The 20,945-nt window shown below is 44.3% G+C and overlaps 1 protein-coding gene across 2 annotated transcripts in view; it reads right to left on the bottom strand.

Annotated features, from left to right (window-relative positions):
- The window catches only part of LOC125428126 (proto-oncogene Mas-like), a 35,202-nt gene extending 22,847 nt beyond the window's left edge, over positions 1–12,355 (bottom strand). The window contains exons 1-2 of one of the 2 annotated variants that reach the window (XM_048487791.1): positions 11,895–12,355; positions 11,425–11,543 (exon numbers count right to left, since the gene is read on the bottom strand). The gene's annotated coding sequence lies outside the window, so the exon portion shown is untranslated. Of the gene's footprint in view, positions 1–11,424 lie in introns of both variants that reach the window. The other variant, XM_048487782.1, reaches the window with a different exon arrangement.
- Positions 12,356–20,945: the final 8,590 nt, after the last annotated feature.

The raw sequence follows: 20,945 nt of genomic DNA, 5'->3' as shown, positions 1-20,945 counted from the left end.
ATATCAATGTGCTTAGTTAGCCAATATTAATTTCTGTGTGAAATAAGCATATTGTGTTATTTAATTATCGAAAGACAACAGGCTGTATAATATATATGTGTGTGTGTGTTATGAAATTATCTGTTATTATGTGTTTTGAAATTATCCAAAGACGACAGTGTAGTACTTGGCATTATTCCATTTGAATTCTCATTGCAGCCCTCCACAGTTTAGAAAAAGGTCACCAATCATCCTTTGAAACAGTTGCTAGTCTGGCACTGTAACCATTACTCAGCAGTGCTTCGGATCTCTCTTACATCAAGATATTCTTTGATCCTGAAGAACCACGGCCCGTGAGACTTGGCAATTCATTCCAAGTACTGTCAAAAAATGGCCTGCCCGTGGATACAATGGCTTCATGTGAAGCCCTCTTTCCACTAGTAGACAGCATTCAAGGGAGTTTCCAATAATGGTGGGATTCAGCAGGTTTGCACCGCTTCGGCAGAACCGGTTGTTAAAATGGTGCTTGTAAACAAACAGTTGTCAAATTATTTGAATCCCACTGCTGGTTTCCAACCCAAATTCTAGACAGCAGCTGCATTGAAATGGACACCAAATGATATCACAGTGAGCTTCACCACACAATTGCTGTGAGGTAATGAGATTCTCCATTCCATGTGTTACATAAGCATGGTGGACGTGGGGAGGGGAAGAAATAGACAAATATAGAGAACAGCATATATCTGTCAGAAACTCAATTCTAACATGGTAAGGCAAGTTTTCATGTTTCACTCTCCACTGCTTATATGAAGGTTTTCTAAGTCTGAAAATGGGATTTCAGCAACTCAGAGACCACATCCTAAATGCCTTGACATCCAATTTCAGGAACCTTTGGACTTCTCACCACAGTCAGATGACTACTTTGTAACTACACTGGATATTTCCCTGTAGATTCCAACAGAATGGACTTATTTTGGCCTCCTGATTGGATACAGGTCCTGCTGTTACTTGAATTAGAGGGATTATCTGTCCCATTTAGATGAGGAATTAGCTAGGGACAGACTTCTGAATGTGAGAGGCATAGGCTGTGAGCCCTTCCACCAGAGTTTATGGCAGTCTTTCTCCTTAGGAAACTGCAGGAGGCCAGAATTTAGAAGTTGTTAACAATTTTATTGGAAAAGTAAAATAATGAACTTACACACACAAGTTGCAAAATACACACAGAAGAAGGAATTTTGAAGAAGCCTAACATTTAGAAAGAGGGGGATAGATTTGGAATAGTGGAGGTTTGTTGCGGGAAGGATGGTATTTACTTGGTCTAGAGGAGAAAGGTCCAGGAATGAAGACCCCAATGCCTATTCTGCAGTGGCGTACCAGACCAAAAGGGCACCTGCGGGCATGACCGGCTCTCCGTGCCCCCGACCCTTCTCCCCCCACTCCATTTAGGGGAGACAGCAGGAAGGGCAGGGATCAGGGGCAGGGATTGGAGGGAAAGTCTTGGGGGTAACTTAGACTGGCGCTGTGGTGGCAGGCCAGCTCCTGGTCTCTTGGACCGGCCTGCCGGCCCAGTGCCCACCTGGGCCACCCACTGCCAAACCCCACCGTCCACCTCCCTGCAGGCTTGCCCCTGCCCTCTCCCACCTCTGGGGGGGGGGAGGGAGCTGGCCTGCAGCTGCAGCAAACAACTCAGCTAGTGAATGGTGCATTACATGATGAAATGGTGTGCGTCCAGGGACATGGGATGTCCCATGTCCCCATGGGCAGTAAAGTACACCTCTGCTAGTCTGGATGGAGAGAAGAAGGGAGAGATGTCTGGAAACAGTGCAACTGAACCAAAGGCAGTCCAGAAAAGTGGAAAGTTTCAATTCTCAGGAGAAAACAATATGATGAACAAAGGCTTGATGAGTCAAAGCCAGACAGCATCCAGCTTTTGACAAGATTTAGGTTGGAATTTATGAGATTACAACTCGGGGGAATTCCAATTCAGATTAAAGTTGAATGGTTCCTGGTAACAGGGAAGGGAGTGGTAGGCAAGGTAAGAATAGAATACAGGAAACTGATTGTGTTAGGGCTGGTTGGAGTTAGCATATCTTTTGTGAGCTAGAGGACAGATGTGCTGTTTCCAGGGGTGTGACTGTTTTCTAGGGCTGTGGCTACTGTGATTCAAATAAGGATTCTCAAGGCTGCAGGAAAGGTTAGCTGGCTGCTATGCATACTAATGTGGGGAACGAGGACTTGGTCACACAGAACACTTCTATTGGTACCAAAGTCCAGAATCAGAATATGGCATCCCTCTTAGTGTGTTTTTTAAGCTTGTTCCTGGCAGTTTTTCTCCACCTCTCCATGGGCTCCTTGAGGTGGCTTACAAATAAACATATAGTAAATTTAAAAACTACAACCACATAAGCCATTAAATGCAAGTATTAAAACAAGTCATTAAAAACTGTCCAGGGACTTACCAATAATATAAAATAGACCAAAACCAGATGGAGACCACATAACATTTGGAAAAATAAAGTTGCTAAATAAAACCCTGGGTAAAAAGATATGTTTTGGCTTGACTCCTCATAGTAAAGTAGGACTCAGTGAACGCCATGAGAGAGGATGTTCTGTGCAATCCCATAAAATGCCCTGCCTGTTGTCACCATGCACCTCACTTCTGAAGGCAGCAGTGCAGGAAGCAGGACTTGGGAGGCAGAACTGGAAAGATGGACAGTTCAAGAGGAGATAGCCTTTCAAACGCCATGGCCCCAATCTGTTGATGAGAACCAGCACTTTGAAAGGCAGCTAGTGAAGATTTTCAGCAATTGGATGGTATGATCCTTGTCCACCTAGCTGTTATGTTTTGGACCAATTTAAGTTTCTGGACCATTTTCAAAGGCAACCCCTGTGCTTTACAATAAACTTACTTAATACATAAACATACTACCCTAACACTAAAACGACTAAGAATATAACAGCATTACTATCTAACAATACAAACAATTAAACATGCTAATGCAATCAAAGTGTGTAACAGCTGTAAGCACCAACCCCAACCCTCCCCCACAGTCAACATAGTAACGCTGAACTCTGTTCTCCTTGGGGTGTGGTTGTCTGCTGCCATGTTCTTGCCGCAGCTGTCAGGCAAGACAGTTCTGTGCATGATAGTTCCAGCACAATAGTTCCAAGCATGATGGTCCTTTGCATTTTGTGGTAGCCCCTGCTTCTGGCCCCCATTCCCATCTGGGGGCTGCCAGTGACAGATAGATGCCCCCCCCCCAGCACTCACACTGCTGGTGAGTCATAGCTGTCGCCGCCCCCATGGGCCCGAATGCTGTCACATGGAAATTTGCCACATGCAGTCTCGCCCAGCCGGGCCCTGCCTGGGTGCCTCAGTCAAATGCTGTTGCTGTTGAGGGGGTGCTGCCACCGACCCCCACCCCATTCCAGGGCTCCTCAGGAGTTGAGTTGAAGGGGCATCTCACAGCTTGGGAAAACCCTGGAATTGCTGCCCGAGTGCCTCAGCCGGTTGCTGTTGGGGGCTGCTGCCATCAACCCCCTATGCCAGGGCTGCTCAGGAGTCGAAGAGACGTCTTGTGGCCCAAGCAAATTCTGCTGTTCTCTCCTCTGCTCACAGGAGCTTCATCACTCATCAGGTAAAAAAAACAAACTAGTAGCAGACTAGTTTCCTTTAAGTCCATGCCAAAGGGGCTCCTTTCCTCCCATATTTCCGCTTGCTTATAACTTGCTAACAGCTTGCTAACAGCTAATGCTAATACTAGAAATAAAAAAATAGTAGCATTAACACTGACTAACAGCTACAAGTCTTTAGGTAGCAGAAAAATAGCTTCTAGGTTAAAAAAGAGTCAAAAATCAAACTAATTGCCTGAGTTCTGAATCAGTGTTCTGCTTCCTGCATGCTTCCACTTTGATGGGATTAGAACATGTGTGGATCGCAGTTTCTTGATTGGCCAACAGCAACTCAGTCTTGTTTAGTTTGAGCTTTAGTTTATTGGTCTTCATCCATCCTATTGCCTTCTCTAGCCACCTATTCAAGACTCTCACAGACTCATTTGACCAGCTTAGACTCATTTGACCAGCTTAGACTCATTTGACCTGGGCCTTAGAGGGTACAAATCCTCGGACAACCTCTCCCAATGCCTTCAGGTAGATGTTTAACAGACATTTAAAATTTTCTCAACTGTATTCGATAGATTTCAGCTCCTTTTTTGCGAGGGGTGGGTGGGGAGAGCGACAGTCAAATCACAGCTGATTGATGGTATCCCCATAGGGTTTTCAATGTAACAGATGTTCTGAGGTAGGTTGCCATTGCCTGCCTCTTCATTACACCCTTGGTATTCCTTGGAGGTCTCCCATCCAAATACTAGCCATGGTCAGAGTTGCGTGTATGTGACTGGCTCAAGACAGTGGCATATTTGCCTAGGGGACATGGGGTACCCCATGTCTCAAGGTGCCCCTTAGTGGAGGGTGCAAAAATTTCAGGTTCGTTTATGTGTGTTTTGTATTTTTTAGTGTTTTTAAGTTTTCGGCCTGCGGGGGGGGGGGGCAGTTTTTAGGTTAGCAGCACCACAATTTCAGGGATTTTTCAGGAGACTCTCCTGATGATACCACCCAAGTTAGGTAAGGTTTGGTTCAGGGGGTCCAAAGTTATGGACTCCCAAAAGGTGTGCCCCATCCCCCATTGTTTCCAATGGGAGCTAATAGGAGATGGGGGCTCCACCTTTGAGGGTCCATAACTTTGGACCCCCTGATCTAAATTTCACCAAACCTGGGTGGTATCATCAGGAGAGTCTCCTAAAGATACCCTGAAATTTTAGTGCTGCTAGATTAACAATGGCACCTCTAATAGCAGGCACATTCCAAATTTCCCCTGATTCTCCTTTTAAATCCACCCCCTTCAGCATAAAGGGAGAATGTGAGGTCCACAGTTTAAACATTGCAAGTAATGCTGTTTCAGGGTGGGGGAGAATCCACCGCCAAACAGCATCATTTTCAATGTTGTTTTAACTGGGGACCCCAGATTCTCCCTTTAAGGTGGATTTTAAAAAAGAATCTGGACTCCCTAGTTTAAACACCATTGAAAGTGCTGCTGCTTTGGGGTGGTTTCCACTGGAGGTGTTTTGTGAGAGATGATGCTGACATTTGTTTGGTAAATGTTATGCTTGGGTTGATTTGTGAGAGATTTACATGCTTAACACCCACTTGCACTGGCTTGGAGCTGTTTCTCAGGCTAACAACCTACCTCGTAGGGTTGGTACGAGGACAAAATTAGGAAATAGAGTTGGTGGGGAGAGAGCCATGTATGTTATGCTGGGGGTGGGAGGTGTTTTGTGAGCTGGTGCAAAAAATCATTGTTTAGTCATGGTGGTGGAGGGTGGCAGCCCATATGGGGGGGGGGGGAGGGCGCCAGACTCAGGTTTTGTCCCTTGGCTCCAGATACACCTCTGGCTCAAGATCACCCAGCAAGTGTCCATGGCAGAGTGGGGATTTGAACCAGGGTTTCCCAGATCCTAGTCTGACACTTCAACCACTAACCAACTGTATTTGACTTTAGCAGGAGGAGAATAATTAAAGCAACACTTTGCTACTGTCACTATGCTGCCGACAAGCCTCTTGTTTTTACACACTGCTGATGCAGACAAGAACTACAATGAAGAACTGAAGTTGACATCGATGAAAACTTTCAATGGGGATTTTTCAACTGTTTCAGCCATATGTTTCCTAGTCAGCCTTTTGGGAGTTATTGGAAATGGAATTATCTTCTGGCTTCTCTGCTGCACCATCAAGAAGACAAAGTTCATTGCGTACGCTGCAAATTTAGCAGTTGCTGATTTTATTGAAATGCTACATTTATTTTTTAGTTGTCTTGAATACTTCTTCCCCTTTTTAATCAGTAGTCGTATGAGACAAGTAATGGTAATGATGTTTTTATTTGGACATGAAACCAATCTCTACTTTTTAACCACTATGAGTTCTGAAAGGTGTCTGATTGTCTTTTCCCCAGTTTGGTATCAAACTCATCGACAAAAGTGTCCAACACCAGTTATATGTGCCTTTCTTTGGACCATGTCTGTTTTGCTATCAGTAATAGAGCACTTTTTTTGTGAATACAGATACCTTTTCGCTTCAGACACTGCCGGTGTTCCTTGTGAAAGTGCAGAAATATTCTACAACATTGTGGTCTTTATAATATTTACTCCCACCATGGCCTTTTCCACTTTGGCCATTTTTATCAGAATGAAAAGACACCCGGAGGAAAACCTTCCAGCGAGGCTTGACGTTACCATTTTTGCTATTGTTGTTCTGTATCTTATAATGCGGCCAGCTACAGATATTATTGGTTGGATTGTTTTTTCTATGACATTGATGTATCATGTCCAATTTTATTCTATTTTTTTGATATTCTATTGCATGGCTAGCTCTATCAATCCTTTTATTTATCTCCTTGTTGGTAGCTGGAAGAGGGAGAAGGGCCAGGAGCCTTTCTTTATGTTTCTTGAGCGAGCTTTGAAGGATGAAAGAAAGGACGAGCTGAGAACGCAGCCAGACCAAGAGCAAGTCTGAGGGTTTCCAGAGCTCTGGAAGCCAAATGGAAAAGAATTTAAAGAGTACTGATTACAAATCACGGTGTCAGAATAAATTCATATAATAGATTGCTGATTTTATTGTTCTGTCATTCCTGTGTTTCCTTGAGGTCAAGAATTAAGATGTTACAAGGGAAGGCAGAGAGGAAGCTGGTGAGCAAGGGAAGGGGAAATTAACTGTGCAAATATCTTTGCAGTGGGAAGAGCAGCAACTGGGCCGTTGCTGACAGATTCTGATTTGTTATATGCTTTGTGAGCCAATATTTGCCACAGCAAAGAAAGACCTGGTAGAAGGTGAAAGAGATTGTCCATGGAGATAGGCTGTCAGATGGACAATGTAAAAAGAAAATGGAGTGAGAATCAAAAGTGGGAATCAAGAGAGCCCCTAGAAGAAAGAAAACTCTGGATGGATTTGTGTGACTACAGAGGAAAGAAGAGGGATATATGTTACCCTGAGCATTTTGGGTAGAAGGTGAGATAAAAATGTACTAAATAAATAAAATGAATTTTCCATGGGGAAAACACACACACATAATTCTTGACGTTTCTTTGCCACCCCTCTTCCCCTCTTCCTTCAGCAGTCCTCTTTCGTGATCCAGCAACCAGCTGAACCCTCTCCTTAGGTTGCTTCCTGCTCCTGATACATTTGAAGAAATGGTTACTGTTTCTATTTACGTTTTTAGCAATCTGATCCTCAAATTCTCATTCCGTTTACATTATTTGTTTGCCAAAACTTTTACTCTTTTCTGTTCACCACATCCTTGTAAACTTCCTTTTTTCAAGAAGGGTGTTTTATTCCTTTTGTGTCTTCCTTGACTTGGGCCAGTGCTATCCTGCTGGTGGGGATAATGCAAGTGCTGAGCATGTAGACTAGGTGTAATGTGGGCGTATCTTGGAGCTACGTTGAGACAACCCAAATGCACAGCAACACAACATTCAGTCATTGGTGAGCTGCTGCTGTGTGCGGCCTCCAGAGATACAGCAGTGCACCTATTATACAAACACAGGAAAAGGTCTTCCCAGGGACATAACGGGGGTTAGTCAGCTCCCTAAGGCCGTTTCCGCACGGGCATTTAATGGCGGCCTGGAGACGGCAAAAACGCTGTCTCCAGGCCGCCATTCGCACAGGGGGCGCAGCTGTATCGCAGCTGCGCCGCCCTCGCGCCGCCCGACCGCCGCAAAGCCGGCGTTTCCCCAGAGCGCTTGGAAGCGCTCTTATTGGGGAAACGCCGCCTCGAAGCCGCTGCCAAGCGAACAGCAGCGGCTTCGGGACGCCTCCCCCACCCTGCACTTACCTTGTCCCCAGGTCTCCAGCGCGTCGCTGAGGCCTGGGGACACGCCCCCCTGCCCTGCGCCGCTGGAGCAGGGGGAAACGCCGACCCGGCCGTTTCCACATTCATGCGGAAACGGCCTCAGCCACTCTAAGCTGGGAACACCCCAAATAGAGTTGCCTAGTCCTGGCTTCTGAAAGGGCCTGATGCAGTGGTGGGATTCAGCAGGTTCGCACCACTTCGGCAGAACCGGTTGTTAAAATAGTGCTTGTAAACAACCAGTTGTTAAATTATTTGAATCCCATCACTGGCCTGATGTGCTAGTTTTGAAACCTCCCTTCTAAGAGGTTTGGGAGCTATTAATTGCTTCACTGACTCTGACTCAGTCCTCTTTTTTGGAATAAATTTCCTGTATAACAAATAATTTGACCAATGGATTGTACTATCTCCTAATTTAAGTTGAGCAATTCTGGCATTACAGCCTCACGGCATCCTTGCAGGTCTGAAGATGTTTTTAATACATTCCTAAGGCTCCCGAGTCTATTGCAGATCTCTCTATCTGGTTTATTTCCCTGACAGACCGATCTGCAGCTGTCAAGTGCAAGCCTTTTTCTTCTACACTCCCTCTCTGTTCTTTCTGATGGTGTTGTAGGGGGATTTTCTTCTTCTCAGTAAACAACTGTTACTTTCCAATCTCTCTACTTTTGCTTCTGGTAACTACTGGGAGCTGGCAAACATGACCCTGTGCCTCTTTCATCTTAAACCAAACATCCGTTCCTACCAGAAATGCTAGGTTATTCCCCTGATGTACTAGCACAGGTATAGTTGCAGTCCAGTCCCCTATGGTAACTTCCACATGGGTAACTAATTGTTCTTTTAACTGCATGTCATATGCTTTGATTTTTATCTTCCCATCTGGCTTTAAACCCAGTGCATGGAAAACCTCCTCGCATATCTGCTCCTGTATCCAAAACTGCTTTAAGCATCATGGATTGCTGTACATACATAGAAAGCTTCCTCACACACTGTTCCTCAGGAGTGCTTGGAGCAAATTTCAAAATAGTCTGCAAAGTGCCAAATTGGGACATTTCAAGGATGAGGAGCTGTCTCTGGTCTATTCCCCACAGGGAAATTCTATCTAGATCAAACCAAGTTTGTAAAGAAACCACGCCTTTTCATCAGGGTTTCCACCTCCCCACCACAGCATGTATTCAGCAAAGACATGAAGGCCTATCTCGGATTCCAGAAATGTAGCAATCCCCACTACCACACGATCTCCTTTGCGGGTCTCTCCTGATTGGCTGGCATGCCGTGTTGGGGCGGGACCTTTTTGGCACAGGAAATTTTTCCCTGCTCTTTGCAACCTGAGGTTTGCCTGTTTGCAAGGATGAACTTTTAAGCGTTTAGGCGCTTAAGCAGATTTTTGCTTGTTTGGAAGGGTGAATGGTTAATCATTTAAGCCGTTTTTCATTCTCCTATGCTAATGTCTCTCGCCGAGACCAACAGCAAAATCTAAACCCAGAAGAGGCTGTGTACATATTGCTCAGCGCACACCAAGAGCTGACTGGTTGCTAAACTTGCGTCATTCTCCACGGTGGGAATTTTAAAGACAGATTGGACCCTGTTCCTCCCTTCGAAACTGAATCAAAAGCATGCTAAGAGGAAAAGTTGTACTTGCAAGCAGATTCTGTCAGCACGTGGGAAAAGGGGGAGAACGTGCACCAGAAACGGGATGAATCCCTGTTCGGCTCTCAAGCAGTGGGGAGTTCTTGCTGAAACCTTGATATTTCACATGAGTATCATGCAATTAATTGACCGTGGGGAATCAACCTCTTTCTACCCATCCCACATACAACAGTACTTTGAGGAGATTTCCTTTTACAGGTGCTGAGCTAAGGATCAAGTTTTTGTAGGCAGTTCTTCATCCTTCCCCAACCAACCCATCAAAACACAGTGTCTCTTTAAAACTGTCAAACTTTTGACTATGGGAACTTTCAGAAATGCCAGTCCCTGCTTTAGCCATATTAAACAGACATGGCATTGGGGGCTAGTGAGCAGCAATTTCTTTACCCCACCCACACCCATTCATTGATGCATTTGGATTTGGAACGCTGCATTTTAACTGATATGAATTTTAATATTTTATTCTGTTCATCCGCTTGTTTATATTATGATGTAAACCGCCCTGAGCCCCTTGGGGGAGGGCGGTATAAAAGTGGAACGAATATAAATAAATAAATAAATAAATATATTGCCCTTCATGCTTCCTTGATAGGAGTGCTACAGGCAATCAGCCCCACAGAACTGCTCACGTGAATTTCAGAGCTATGAGGATTAAACAGCCATGCTTAGGGTTTTGAAGGCTAGAAACAGCACAGTTCATTGACTTCATAGGAAAGCTGCCTTTATGAGGCTGGAAAAGGGAACAGCAAATCTACATCTTTCAGCCCAACTCCAGCCTCACAGGGAAATTTCCATATGGGAAGAATACTTTCCTTTTAGGAATATCGCCTCCAAATAGATCTTGGAATTACAACTGAACTCCAAGCTACCATAACAACATAAATCGTATATAAGTTGGCAATAATAACAATGTAAATATCTATCTTCTGTTATTCAAAGGTACGGTATATTAAAAGTCTGTACATACAATCATTCTGCTCCACATGGATGCAATAAACAACTTAAATTACATCAAATTGTTTGTGTTTGTTTTGGTAATATGTAACCTCATAGATAATCAAAGTTATTAAAACTATAAATAGTGTAACAATTTTAAAGCAAATGAAACATAAACATCTATGCATAAATTAATATGTATATATACACTCACACATACACACACAAAACTGTCTATCTTATACAATTATATAACTATAAGAGAACCACTTTTTAGATTTGTATTAAGTGTCACAAAACTTCTATGTTCACAAATATGTAGAATGTCTTATCTTATGCATAGCATTATAAATACACAAATGCAAGTTTTTATCAAGTACAGCACCGATTGAACAGATACCCAGTACATACATTATAAATGGCGTCCCAATTGGCCATGCTGGCAGGGGCTGATGGGATTTGTAGTCCATGAACATGTGGAAAGCCACAGGTTGCAGACCCCTGACCTAGTGGGAATGGCAGCTTCAAAAGGTGGACTGACTTCCCTTGTAGCAGACCCTAATAGTCGATGATTGAACAAAGCTGGCTTGAGAGTTTATTTTTACCACTGCAGCAAAAATCTCAGCTCCACCCTTAGAGGATAGAAATATTGATTAGCTTAATGGGGTCTTATTTACCAGGTGATACTATTAATCATGTGATGAAAAGTTTCAACTACCCATTGCCACACATTAAGTTTCAATTAAAGAGACAGGGCATTTTTCTTTAGGCCTGTTGGTAACCCTATCTGGAAAGAAGGATACTCAAGATGCAGGAGGAGCCAATGAAAGATAGCAGAAATCTAGCGATATGACAGTAGGGACAGTTTGTTGAATACAGCTGGGAGAGAGAGAGCACTCACTTCTGTAAAAGCTGGGAGAAACCCTGCAGCAGGAGGTAAGCTTCTAAGAAGACTAGCAGCCACTTACCAGTTCAGGTGCCATCACTGAATACATGAGAAGTTCTTCTTAGTAGAGCACACCTAAGGAGTCCAACAAATTCACCACCATCAAATCTTTAGGAATTTCTCAACTTGGAATGGACAGCCCTAAAAAAGCAATTCTAAACTGATCTATTCAGGTATATTCAGTTGATCTTATTCTCAGTAAGTGTATTTAGGATTACACAGTAAATCTCTGAGGGAGGGGCTTCCAGAATCTAGGTGCCACATGAGTTGAGTCCACAATAAAGTATTTTCTATATGCCTACCAATCCTTCCATATGTGGACTTGGCAAATCTTTACCTTTGGGAAGCCAATCACAATATCTAAGAACATCATAAAAAATTAAAATACATATCATCCATAGTTTAAGAAAGCCCAATGTTGCCTCCATGTGGCAATAGCATAGAACAATATTTGTGCTTTATCAACAGAGAGTTCTAAAGGGGAAAAATTACCTATGAGAGGAAATCAGTGAGATTTAGGATGTGCTTGATCTATTCCTTGACTCAAGTTCATTATGCCATACAGCAAGAGACAGCAAGGATACAGAAGGGATGATGCACAGTAGCTGTGATCTTTACCACATTATTCTTCGTAAACTGTGCCAGGTTATTGAGACTGTTATCACCTATAATTAGATACAATGTAAAGGTAGCTGGGGGGTCTCATTTTCAACAGCAACAACTAGCCCCCATGCCCCTGCTACTGGTAAAGATTATCTCTTTGTGTGGCTTTATGCCACAGCTAAACAAGCTGACCATATATTGATAATCTGCCTTGCAAAAGCAGCAAGTACTTGGCAAACAGTCATTACTATTTTTGTCTCCAGTGCAGGATGAGAGGAAATTTAGTTTGGCCAGTCGTGGCAGAGACGCATCCAGGCAAACTGGAGCCTGGGGACAAAACCTGAGTTTGGTGCATCCCCCCATGGGCGGCCACCCTCCCCCACCACAATTAAACAATGATTTTTTGCACCAGCTCACAAAACACCTCCCACCCCCAGCAAAACATACATTGCTCTCTCCCCACCAACTCTCTTTCCTAATTTTGTCCTCACACCAACCCTATGAGGTAGGTTGTTAGCCTGAGAAACAGCTCCAAGCCAGTGCAAGTGGGTATTAAGCATGTAAATCTCTCACAAATCAACCCCAGCAAAACATTTACAAAACAAATGTCAGCATCATCTCCCACAAAACACCTCCAGTAAAATCCACCCCCAAGCAGCAGCACTTTCAATGGTGTTTAAACTAGGGAGTCCAGATTCTTCTTTTAAATCCACCTTAAAGGGATAATCTGGGGTCCTTAGTTAAAACAACATTCTCCCTCACCCTGAAACAGCATCACTTGCAATGTTTAAACTGTGGACCTCACATTCTCCCTTTAAATCCATGCCGAAGGGGGTTGATTTAACAGGAGAATCTGGAGAAATTTGGGGGGTGCCTGCTGTCAGGGTGCAATTGTTAAGCTAATGGCACCAAAATGTCAGGGTATCTTTAGGATAATGTCCTGATGATAACTTCCAAGTTTGGTGAAGTTTGTTTCAGGGGGTCCAAAGTTATGGACCCTCAAAGGTGTAGCCCACATCTCCTTTCAACTCCCATTGGAAACAATGGGGGATGGTGCAACCCCTTTGGGAGCCCATAACTTTGAACCCCTGAACCAAACCTCACCAAACCTGGGTGGTATCATCTGGAGAGTCTCCCGGAAAAATCCCTGAAATGTTGGTGTTGCTAGCCTAAAAACAGCTCCCCCTGCAGGCCACAAAGTGAAAAAAAAACACTAAAAATCCAAAAACACACAAACAAACCTGAAATTTTTGCACCCCCTCATGTGACCAAATGGGGGCGGCCGGAAACATTTGACTTCCTATGTCCCCATGGCAGATATGCCCCTGAACCAGGGCAATGGTGGGGTCAGACATACATGTGAATTCCAGTAAAACCCTCCATGCAGACATGGTCTTCAGTTTTACTTACACAGAACTTTTGCCATAGTATCCATTTAGAATATAAGTCAGACATTTTTTTTAAAAAAATCCCAATTGATATTAAAAATGTTACAACTCAACAGAATAACAATAAAGGGTGGGGCCACTATTCAGTGGTAGAGCATCTGCTTTGCATGATGTCAGGTCACTAGACTCCAGAAAGCCTGTGGCAGCTATAGTAGACAATACTCATCTTGGTAGACTAAAGTTCTGACTCAGAACACAGCAGCTTCAACCTGAAGAGTAATGTTAAAATGCAGCTTGGTAGTAACGAAAACTGGAAGTAGGGGTGGGTAGCATGGTGGCCAAGTTTGCAGATGATACCAAATTATGTAGTGTGGTGAAAACCGCAAAGGATTGCGAAGAGCTCCAAGCGGACCTTGATAAATTAGGTGAGTGAGCTAAGAAATGGCAAATGCAGTTCAATGTAGCAAAATGTAAAGTGATGCACATAGGGGCAAAAAATCCAAACTTCACATACACGCTACAGGGGTCAGTGCTATCAGTCACAGACCAGGAAAGGGATTTGGGCGTCTTAGTTGATAGTTCCATGGGAATGTCAACTCAATGCATGGCAGCTGGGAAAAAGGCAAACTCTATGCTGGGGATAATTAGGAAAGGAATTGAGAATAAAACTGCAAAGATTGTCATGCCCTTATATAAAGCAGTGGTGCGACCGCACTTGGAGTACTGCGTTCAGTTCTGGTCGCCACATCTCAAAAAGGATATTGAAGAGATAGAAAAAGTGCAGAGAAGGGCAACGAGGATGATTGAGGGACTGGAGCACCTTCCTTATGAGGAGAGGCTGCAGCGTTTGGGACTCTTTAGTTTGGAGAGGAGACGTCTGAGGGGCGATATGATTGAAGTCTATAAAATTATGCATGGGGTAGAAAATGTTGACAGAGAGAAATTTTTCTCTCTTTCTCACAATACTAGAACCAGGGGGCATACATTGAAAATGCTGGGGGGAAGAATTAGGACTAATAAAAGGAAACACTTCTTCACGCAATGTGTGATTGGTGTTTGGAATATGCTGCCATCAACCTGGATAGCTTTAAAAGGGGCTTGGACATATTTATGGAGGAGAAGTCGATCTATGGCTACCAATCTTGATCCTCTTTGATCTGAGATTGCAAATGCCTTAACAGTCCAGGTGCTCAGGAGCAACAGCCCCAGAAGGCCATTGCTTTCACATCCTGCACGTGAGCTCCCAAAGGCACCTGGTGGGCCACTGCGAGTAGCAGAGAGCTGGACTAGATGGACTCTGGTCTGATCCAGCTGGCTTGTTCTTATGTTCTATGTTTTAAAACAAACCAACAAAACAGCCCATTAAAACAGCAGAATCATGCACAGCAGCAGAGTTAGGAGTGTGAGGATAAAACTTAGCAAATCAAATTAAAAACTGTCCTAAATAAAATGCATTAGATCCTATGCATTTGTCAACTAATAGTGAACTGTTTTCCCCAGTGCATAGACCTTCCCCGGATGCAAGAGGCTGCTTCCTCTGGTAGAAACAATCACTGTTCAGCAGAATGGACATGACCCCAGGGTTTTCACCAGGCTATGCAAAATTAACAGGGTCACTGCCAAATATGCCTCATGGGGAAGGGATAACATTCTGTAATCTTAGTGCAACAGTAAAAAGCTTATGTCCCATGAATCCCTACTGGCAGGAGAGTGGGGTAAACCATTCTAAATAAACAAATATGACAAACTAAAATTTTGTGTTGTTTTTGTAGAACTCTTGCTTCAGTGAGCTCCATGTTCTTCCTGGTCACCAAAAAGCTTACCCCAAGACAGTGCGCCAACTAACTCAGCTGTACCTTGTAACTGAGGGAACAACTGAGAAGAAATTTTTAATATAAAACAGTCCTGTTCCCCAATAATTTAAAAGGTTGCATAGGTCCCTCTTGGCTGATTTATAAGAACATGTCACACTGTTACCCATGAAAATTGGAAGAATTAGATTTTTCTGCTATGTTTAGATTGTTAGTAAAGCTATATGTTCTCTTTAACACATAGAAGAATGTATGACAGGGGTCCCCAAACTTTTTAAACAGGGGGCCAGTTTACTGTCCCTCAGACTGTTGGAGGGCCAGACTAAAAAAAAACTATGAACAAATTCCTATGCACAAATGATTGTAAAATGTTTGATTTCACCTTTCAGCCTTTCTGTCATGGTCTATTTTTAGAACAGTGACCAAAGTATGTCAAGTACAGGGTGGGCTCAAAATATTGTTGGGGAGGCTGTGGAATACCTTCCCCTGTAAAAAAAAGCAGAACTTTCCCAATGAAGCATTCCATCTAACCCAGGATCAGGTATCTTCCTGGGTTCTTTCCTCCCTAGCAGCCAGCAAGCTGATTTCGCTGGCTTCAAGCCTGGCTGATGCCAATGGGAGTGAGTGGCCGGAACAAGAAAGCCCTGGGGAAGCAATATTTAAACATGGAGTAGCCGAGAGTGGAAGGGTGGAGCAGAAGCGTTGCCACATGTAAGGTTTCTAACTCTGGGTCCAGAAAGAAATTCATGGAGATTTTGGGGTGCAATCACTGAGAAAGGGCAGGGGTTTTACAGGGGTGGGGAGCCTTAACACCCGTCCAAAGTAGTCATTTTTCTCCAGGAATTGATCTCTGTCACCTGGAGGTCAGCTGCGAGATTCTGGGACATCTCCAGGCTTCCTCCCCTAGAGGTTGGCTACTCTCTTACATAGAGGTAGGGTATCCACAAATATGTCTCCTGCTCTGTGATCAAAGCAATGTTTAGAAAGCTTAGCAACTCCAGGTCATTGCAGAAAAAGAGCAGACCTGTGGGGATTGCCTTGTTGATAGGCTGGTGGGGGAGAAAGGAGCCCAGGAGCCCAAGGGAGCCGATCTGGCAGACCCCGAAGGCCACGGGTATATCCAGAGCTCTGTTTTCCCTCCAGCAGACCCAACAGTCAAAGCCACGCAGACCCGTTCGCCGCCTACCAGCCCGGTCCGCCACAGGGTGGGGTGGGGATCACCCCGCGTTTCGCTTTTCAGCTGGCCTTGTTGGCAAAGTGGGGAGCAGGTAGCCCCATTCTCGGGTTGTGGGGGGCCTGAAGGCAGACAAGCGACTGCAAGCACAACAACCCAGTGGGAAACCCTCCTGTGCCGCCAGACCCGCGCCCCATATCAATGGCTGTTGGGGCCAGTTCCTCCTCTCCCTCGAGCCCCCACTGCACATGAATGGAGCCATTGCCGCCATGCCTGGCGGGCCGGATAAATGCCTTCAGGGGGCCACATTTGGCCCCTGGGCCGTAGTTTGGGGACCCCTGATGTATGAGATTCTTATATTAACATGTATGAACCCCAAAAATCCATATTCATATATAATCTCTCTCTCTCTCTGTGTATTAAATGTATTACTAGTGTTACTATCTCCCCATATAGGAGCTGAGTATTTTGTTACAAGAGTAAGAAATTCTTTGGAGAAAGAAAGAGAGAGAATCAATTTAAAAAATTCTTTTTGCTGTATTAATAGAAAAAGTTCCTTAGGGTTACATTAGTTTCTATTTTAGCTGATATTAAGTTTCCAGGAAGTAAGCTAGAAAATGCAAAACAAGGCAACACCCTTCTACAATCAAGTGAACCCATCAACATAAGCAAACGACTTTTTGTACTTCCAAGTGATAGGATTAAGGTGTGCCATGGCTGTTGGAGACAGCATCCTACTTTTCCTATTGGATTATTCGAACTTTTACTGAAGAGGATCTCAAGACCATTGGACTATTGAATTTTCCACTTCTAGGATCTCAAGATTCATTGGATTATTTGAATCTTCCTTTGACAGAATCTCAAGGCGCAAGCCTCAGGCAAGAGAAGGTGCAGCCTTTCTTCTGTGACTTAATCCCATCAGCAGAAGCAAAGGACTGTCTTCCTTTTCTTTGTTTTAGATTGTTTCTGTATTATGTGGAAGGTTGTTGTAGGGATGAGCTGCTGACCCAGCAGAACCGTAGGCAGAGTGCTTGGCATGCCGGCCCAACTACGGCCTTCTGGTCGCACCCGCTCCCCCATCCCCCCCCCCCGGTGAGTCACAGGTCATGAACTACCTGGCTCACAGCCACCAGGTGTCCCAGACAAAGGGATAATGGGGCCCTTGCCCCCAGGTGTGGATTAGGCCCAGACACGGACGCTTCCTCCTGCACGTACCAGCCCGATGAGATCATGCATCACCTGATGATCTCCCGCTCTCCCGCCGATCCACCCCTTTGCCCGCCCCCAGAGAAACCCTAATAAAAGGTGCCAGGAACTAGCACGCGGCAGAGTTGCCAGGATCACGGACCCCGCGCTCCCGCTGCTGGCTCTCTCCACCAGATGATATCTCCGCATCTCGTCTCGTCTTTACGGTGACTCCGCGGGCACAACTACAGTTGTTTATACTATGGGGATGGGGACTGCCCCTTTCCCCTCTGATTGGTGAAGAAGTGTATAAAAAGGGCTGCGTTTCACTCTGTAGAGTGCAGTCTGGCCTGGAAATAGCTTGAAATCACAATAAAGAATCTCTGCTCTAAAGGCAGCCTGCCTCTGCATTCTCTCACTGCTGCCAAAGCTGAAATCACTCTGAAATCATTTTCTAGTTGCCCTGGCAGTGGGTAACAACACTGGTCACCTCAGCATCAGGTGTGAAAAGTCACTTTTGGCCATTGTCAACACCAGATCCAAAAGAACAACACATGTCCATCAAACACAGGATGCATATCCTGCCAGTCAACAACATTAGCCTGGATCCGAACTTCTCTACTCTCTATCAACCCATCAGTGCCTGCAGGTACTTACTCAGCATAATTACAGCCTCCTTTAGATCTTTTGACACAGAGAGATAGAGGTGGATATTATTTGCATACTGTGCCAGCTTCTTACATTATGTGCATACAATTCACACCCAGATGACTTCTCCAGGGAATTTATTTAGATTTTCTACCTTGCAGAAACACACAAGACAAAGATCTTGGAGACAAGTAGCAGTCTGCTAGCACCACTTCTGGAGTCTGCCTTCTAGGAATGGTTGAAACTACTGCAGAACAGAATTTCCTAGTTCTACTCTCATTAGATGGTTAAAAAGGATACCATGGTTGATGGTATCAAAAGATGCTGAGAAGTCCAGAAGAATCAACAGGGAATTATTCTTCCAGTCCCTCTCTTGGCAAAGTCAGCTCGCTAAAGTGACCAAGACCTTTTTAGTTGTGAAAAGAAGTCAGAATCCAGATTGAGATGAGTCTAGAAATATCATCTGAATCACCTCAGAAAACCTGGAGTTGAATCTATGATCATCTTGCTGAAGTATGGAATACTGGAAAACAAACTGAAATTGTTAAAAGCAGAGGCATCTTTTCAGGAGCTCCACCTCATCCTTATGTGCTACAGGGACAGGCCCTTCACCAAGGAAGCATTCATGATCTCGCTATTCAAGTACCCAGAATTAATCCAGATGCTTTAGACAACTAGAATGGCCAACAGTCAAACAATTCAGATTATCTAGGAAACCTGGACAACTGGTAACTAAGGGGTTATCCAAAATTCCAATGGTATTTAATTTGGATGTGAATTATTTTATTTGTATGATATTTAGCAAAAAGGTCCCAGTATCCCATATCTTTATATATATAAGCAGAGACGTAGTAAGGGGGAAAAGCGCCCGGTGCACTGGTGCGTCCTCTGCCCTGCCCTGGAACGCCCCGCCACACCTCAGCAGGGGCGTGTGTCCCTCCCTTACCCTTGGTGCTACACCTCTGTATATAAGAGATAGGAACTACCGGTAGTTAAGTCTCATGTATTACTGTTCTTTTTCTTTTTTATGTTTTTGTGACATTATGTAGATTTTCTACGCACCTTCTGTGATCTACTACTTAGAATTATTAACACAAATCTCAGGAGTTGCTGGAGAGATTATTTCCTGTAGTTGGAGTATTATCTCCTCTAGATTTCAAAGAAGTGGAAACAAAAGCAAATGAAAATTTAGCTAAAGATAGAAAAATAGAGGGAAAGGGCTCTTGGAAGGATTAGACAACAAGGGACAATGGTGAGAGTCTCTGAAGGGAAAAGAAAAGGATATTATGAGCTGTAATGAGAGCAGTGAAAGATATCTGAGATGTTCAGCTCAAACACAGAGAAGATGCTTATAAAAAGCTACTGTTAGTAAATCCTGAGGACCACCATGATGGAGCGAACAGGCTGGGACACCTCAGCAACAAAAGGGCCATTATAGAGTTAGCTAAAGGTAAACCACACAGCCCAAGGACTGGGCAGACTGTCCCATAGCTGGGCAGCACAGACCACGGTTGCACTGTTGATGACAGCAATCATGCCAGCACATCCATAAAACTTCACAAAGTGTGCAATGGTGCAACTATGATGGACAGGAGAGAACCAACCAACCACATGATGGCAGACATGGACACGTTTGTACACAGTCAAAATATCCCGGGGTGAGCATGGAAAATATCCCTTATGCAGCCAGGAATTTTGCATGGCTCTCGAAGCTGCACAGGGTTTGCCCCGGTGTCCCCCTGAAATATTTACCTTAGCTCGGGATTTTTAAAAATCACCAGTCTGGAGATTCTTTTTTAAAATCCCAGTGTGATGCTGTTTGTACCTGTGCCATGCAAAAACCAACCAGGAGCAGGACCAGTTTATTTTTACCACCCAGCCAGCTGATCTCCCCATCTGATGTTCATTCAAGCTGCCACTCAAAAACAGCAGCCAATCAGAACATGGGATACCGGGCAAGCTCACAGGTGCTTGCAGCTGCCAGTCAAAAGTAACAGTCAATCAGAACAATCACTTGGTCTATTTTACTCAGTAGAAGCTTTATTTTAAATCAATTAACAGACCTATTCACTAGTTTTCTCCCTCTGACAGCAAAATCTTATTTTAAACCATTAAAAATGCAGATCAATTTCTTCCATTCTCACAGCACATACACAAAAACACTAATCGGGGGCAGACCAAGTGTATTGTTTCTACCCAGTTGGCTGACCTCCCTGCCTGAGGTCCATTCAAGCTGCCATTCAAAAGCAACAGCCAATTAGAATGCGAGACACTGGGCATGCTCAGAAATGCTTCTGAAGCAAATAGAGAAGCCCGGGTCATGCGGAGCAAATTGGAGCATTATTAACTCTGCTCCTGAGCAAAAGCGAGGAACCGTGTGTACACAGAAACCAGGATAAAATAGCCCAGGTATATATAATCACAGCTCAACCCCGGTGTTATTGTGCCGTGCAAAAGCAGCCATGGTGAGCCACTCTTGGTGATGCTATTACCCCTCCTCTATGATGGGTACACCCATCCCCCAATGCACACCCACCCCTACAGGCTCACATGGTTATCAGTTCACCAACCATGCTCCCAGGAACACAGGTCCAGCCACAGGGGTTTGGCAATTAGCAGCAAAGGGCCTCCCAGAACCCAGTGATGCTGTTTCAGGGTGGGGGATAATCCACCCCAAAACAGCATCAATGTTGTTTAAACTGGGGACCCCAGATTCTCCCTTTAAGGTGGATTT

The sequence above is a fragment of the Sphaerodactylus townsendi genome, linkage group LG01 (assembly GCF_021028975.2).
Source record: "Sphaerodactylus townsendi isolate TG3544 linkage group LG01, MPM_Stown_v2.3, whole genome shotgun sequence".
NCBI lineage: Eukaryota > Metazoa > Chordata > Lepidosauria > Squamata > Sphaerodactylidae > Sphaerodactylus > Sphaerodactylus townsendi.
This window is presented reverse-complemented; position numbering and strand designations above follow the sequence as displayed.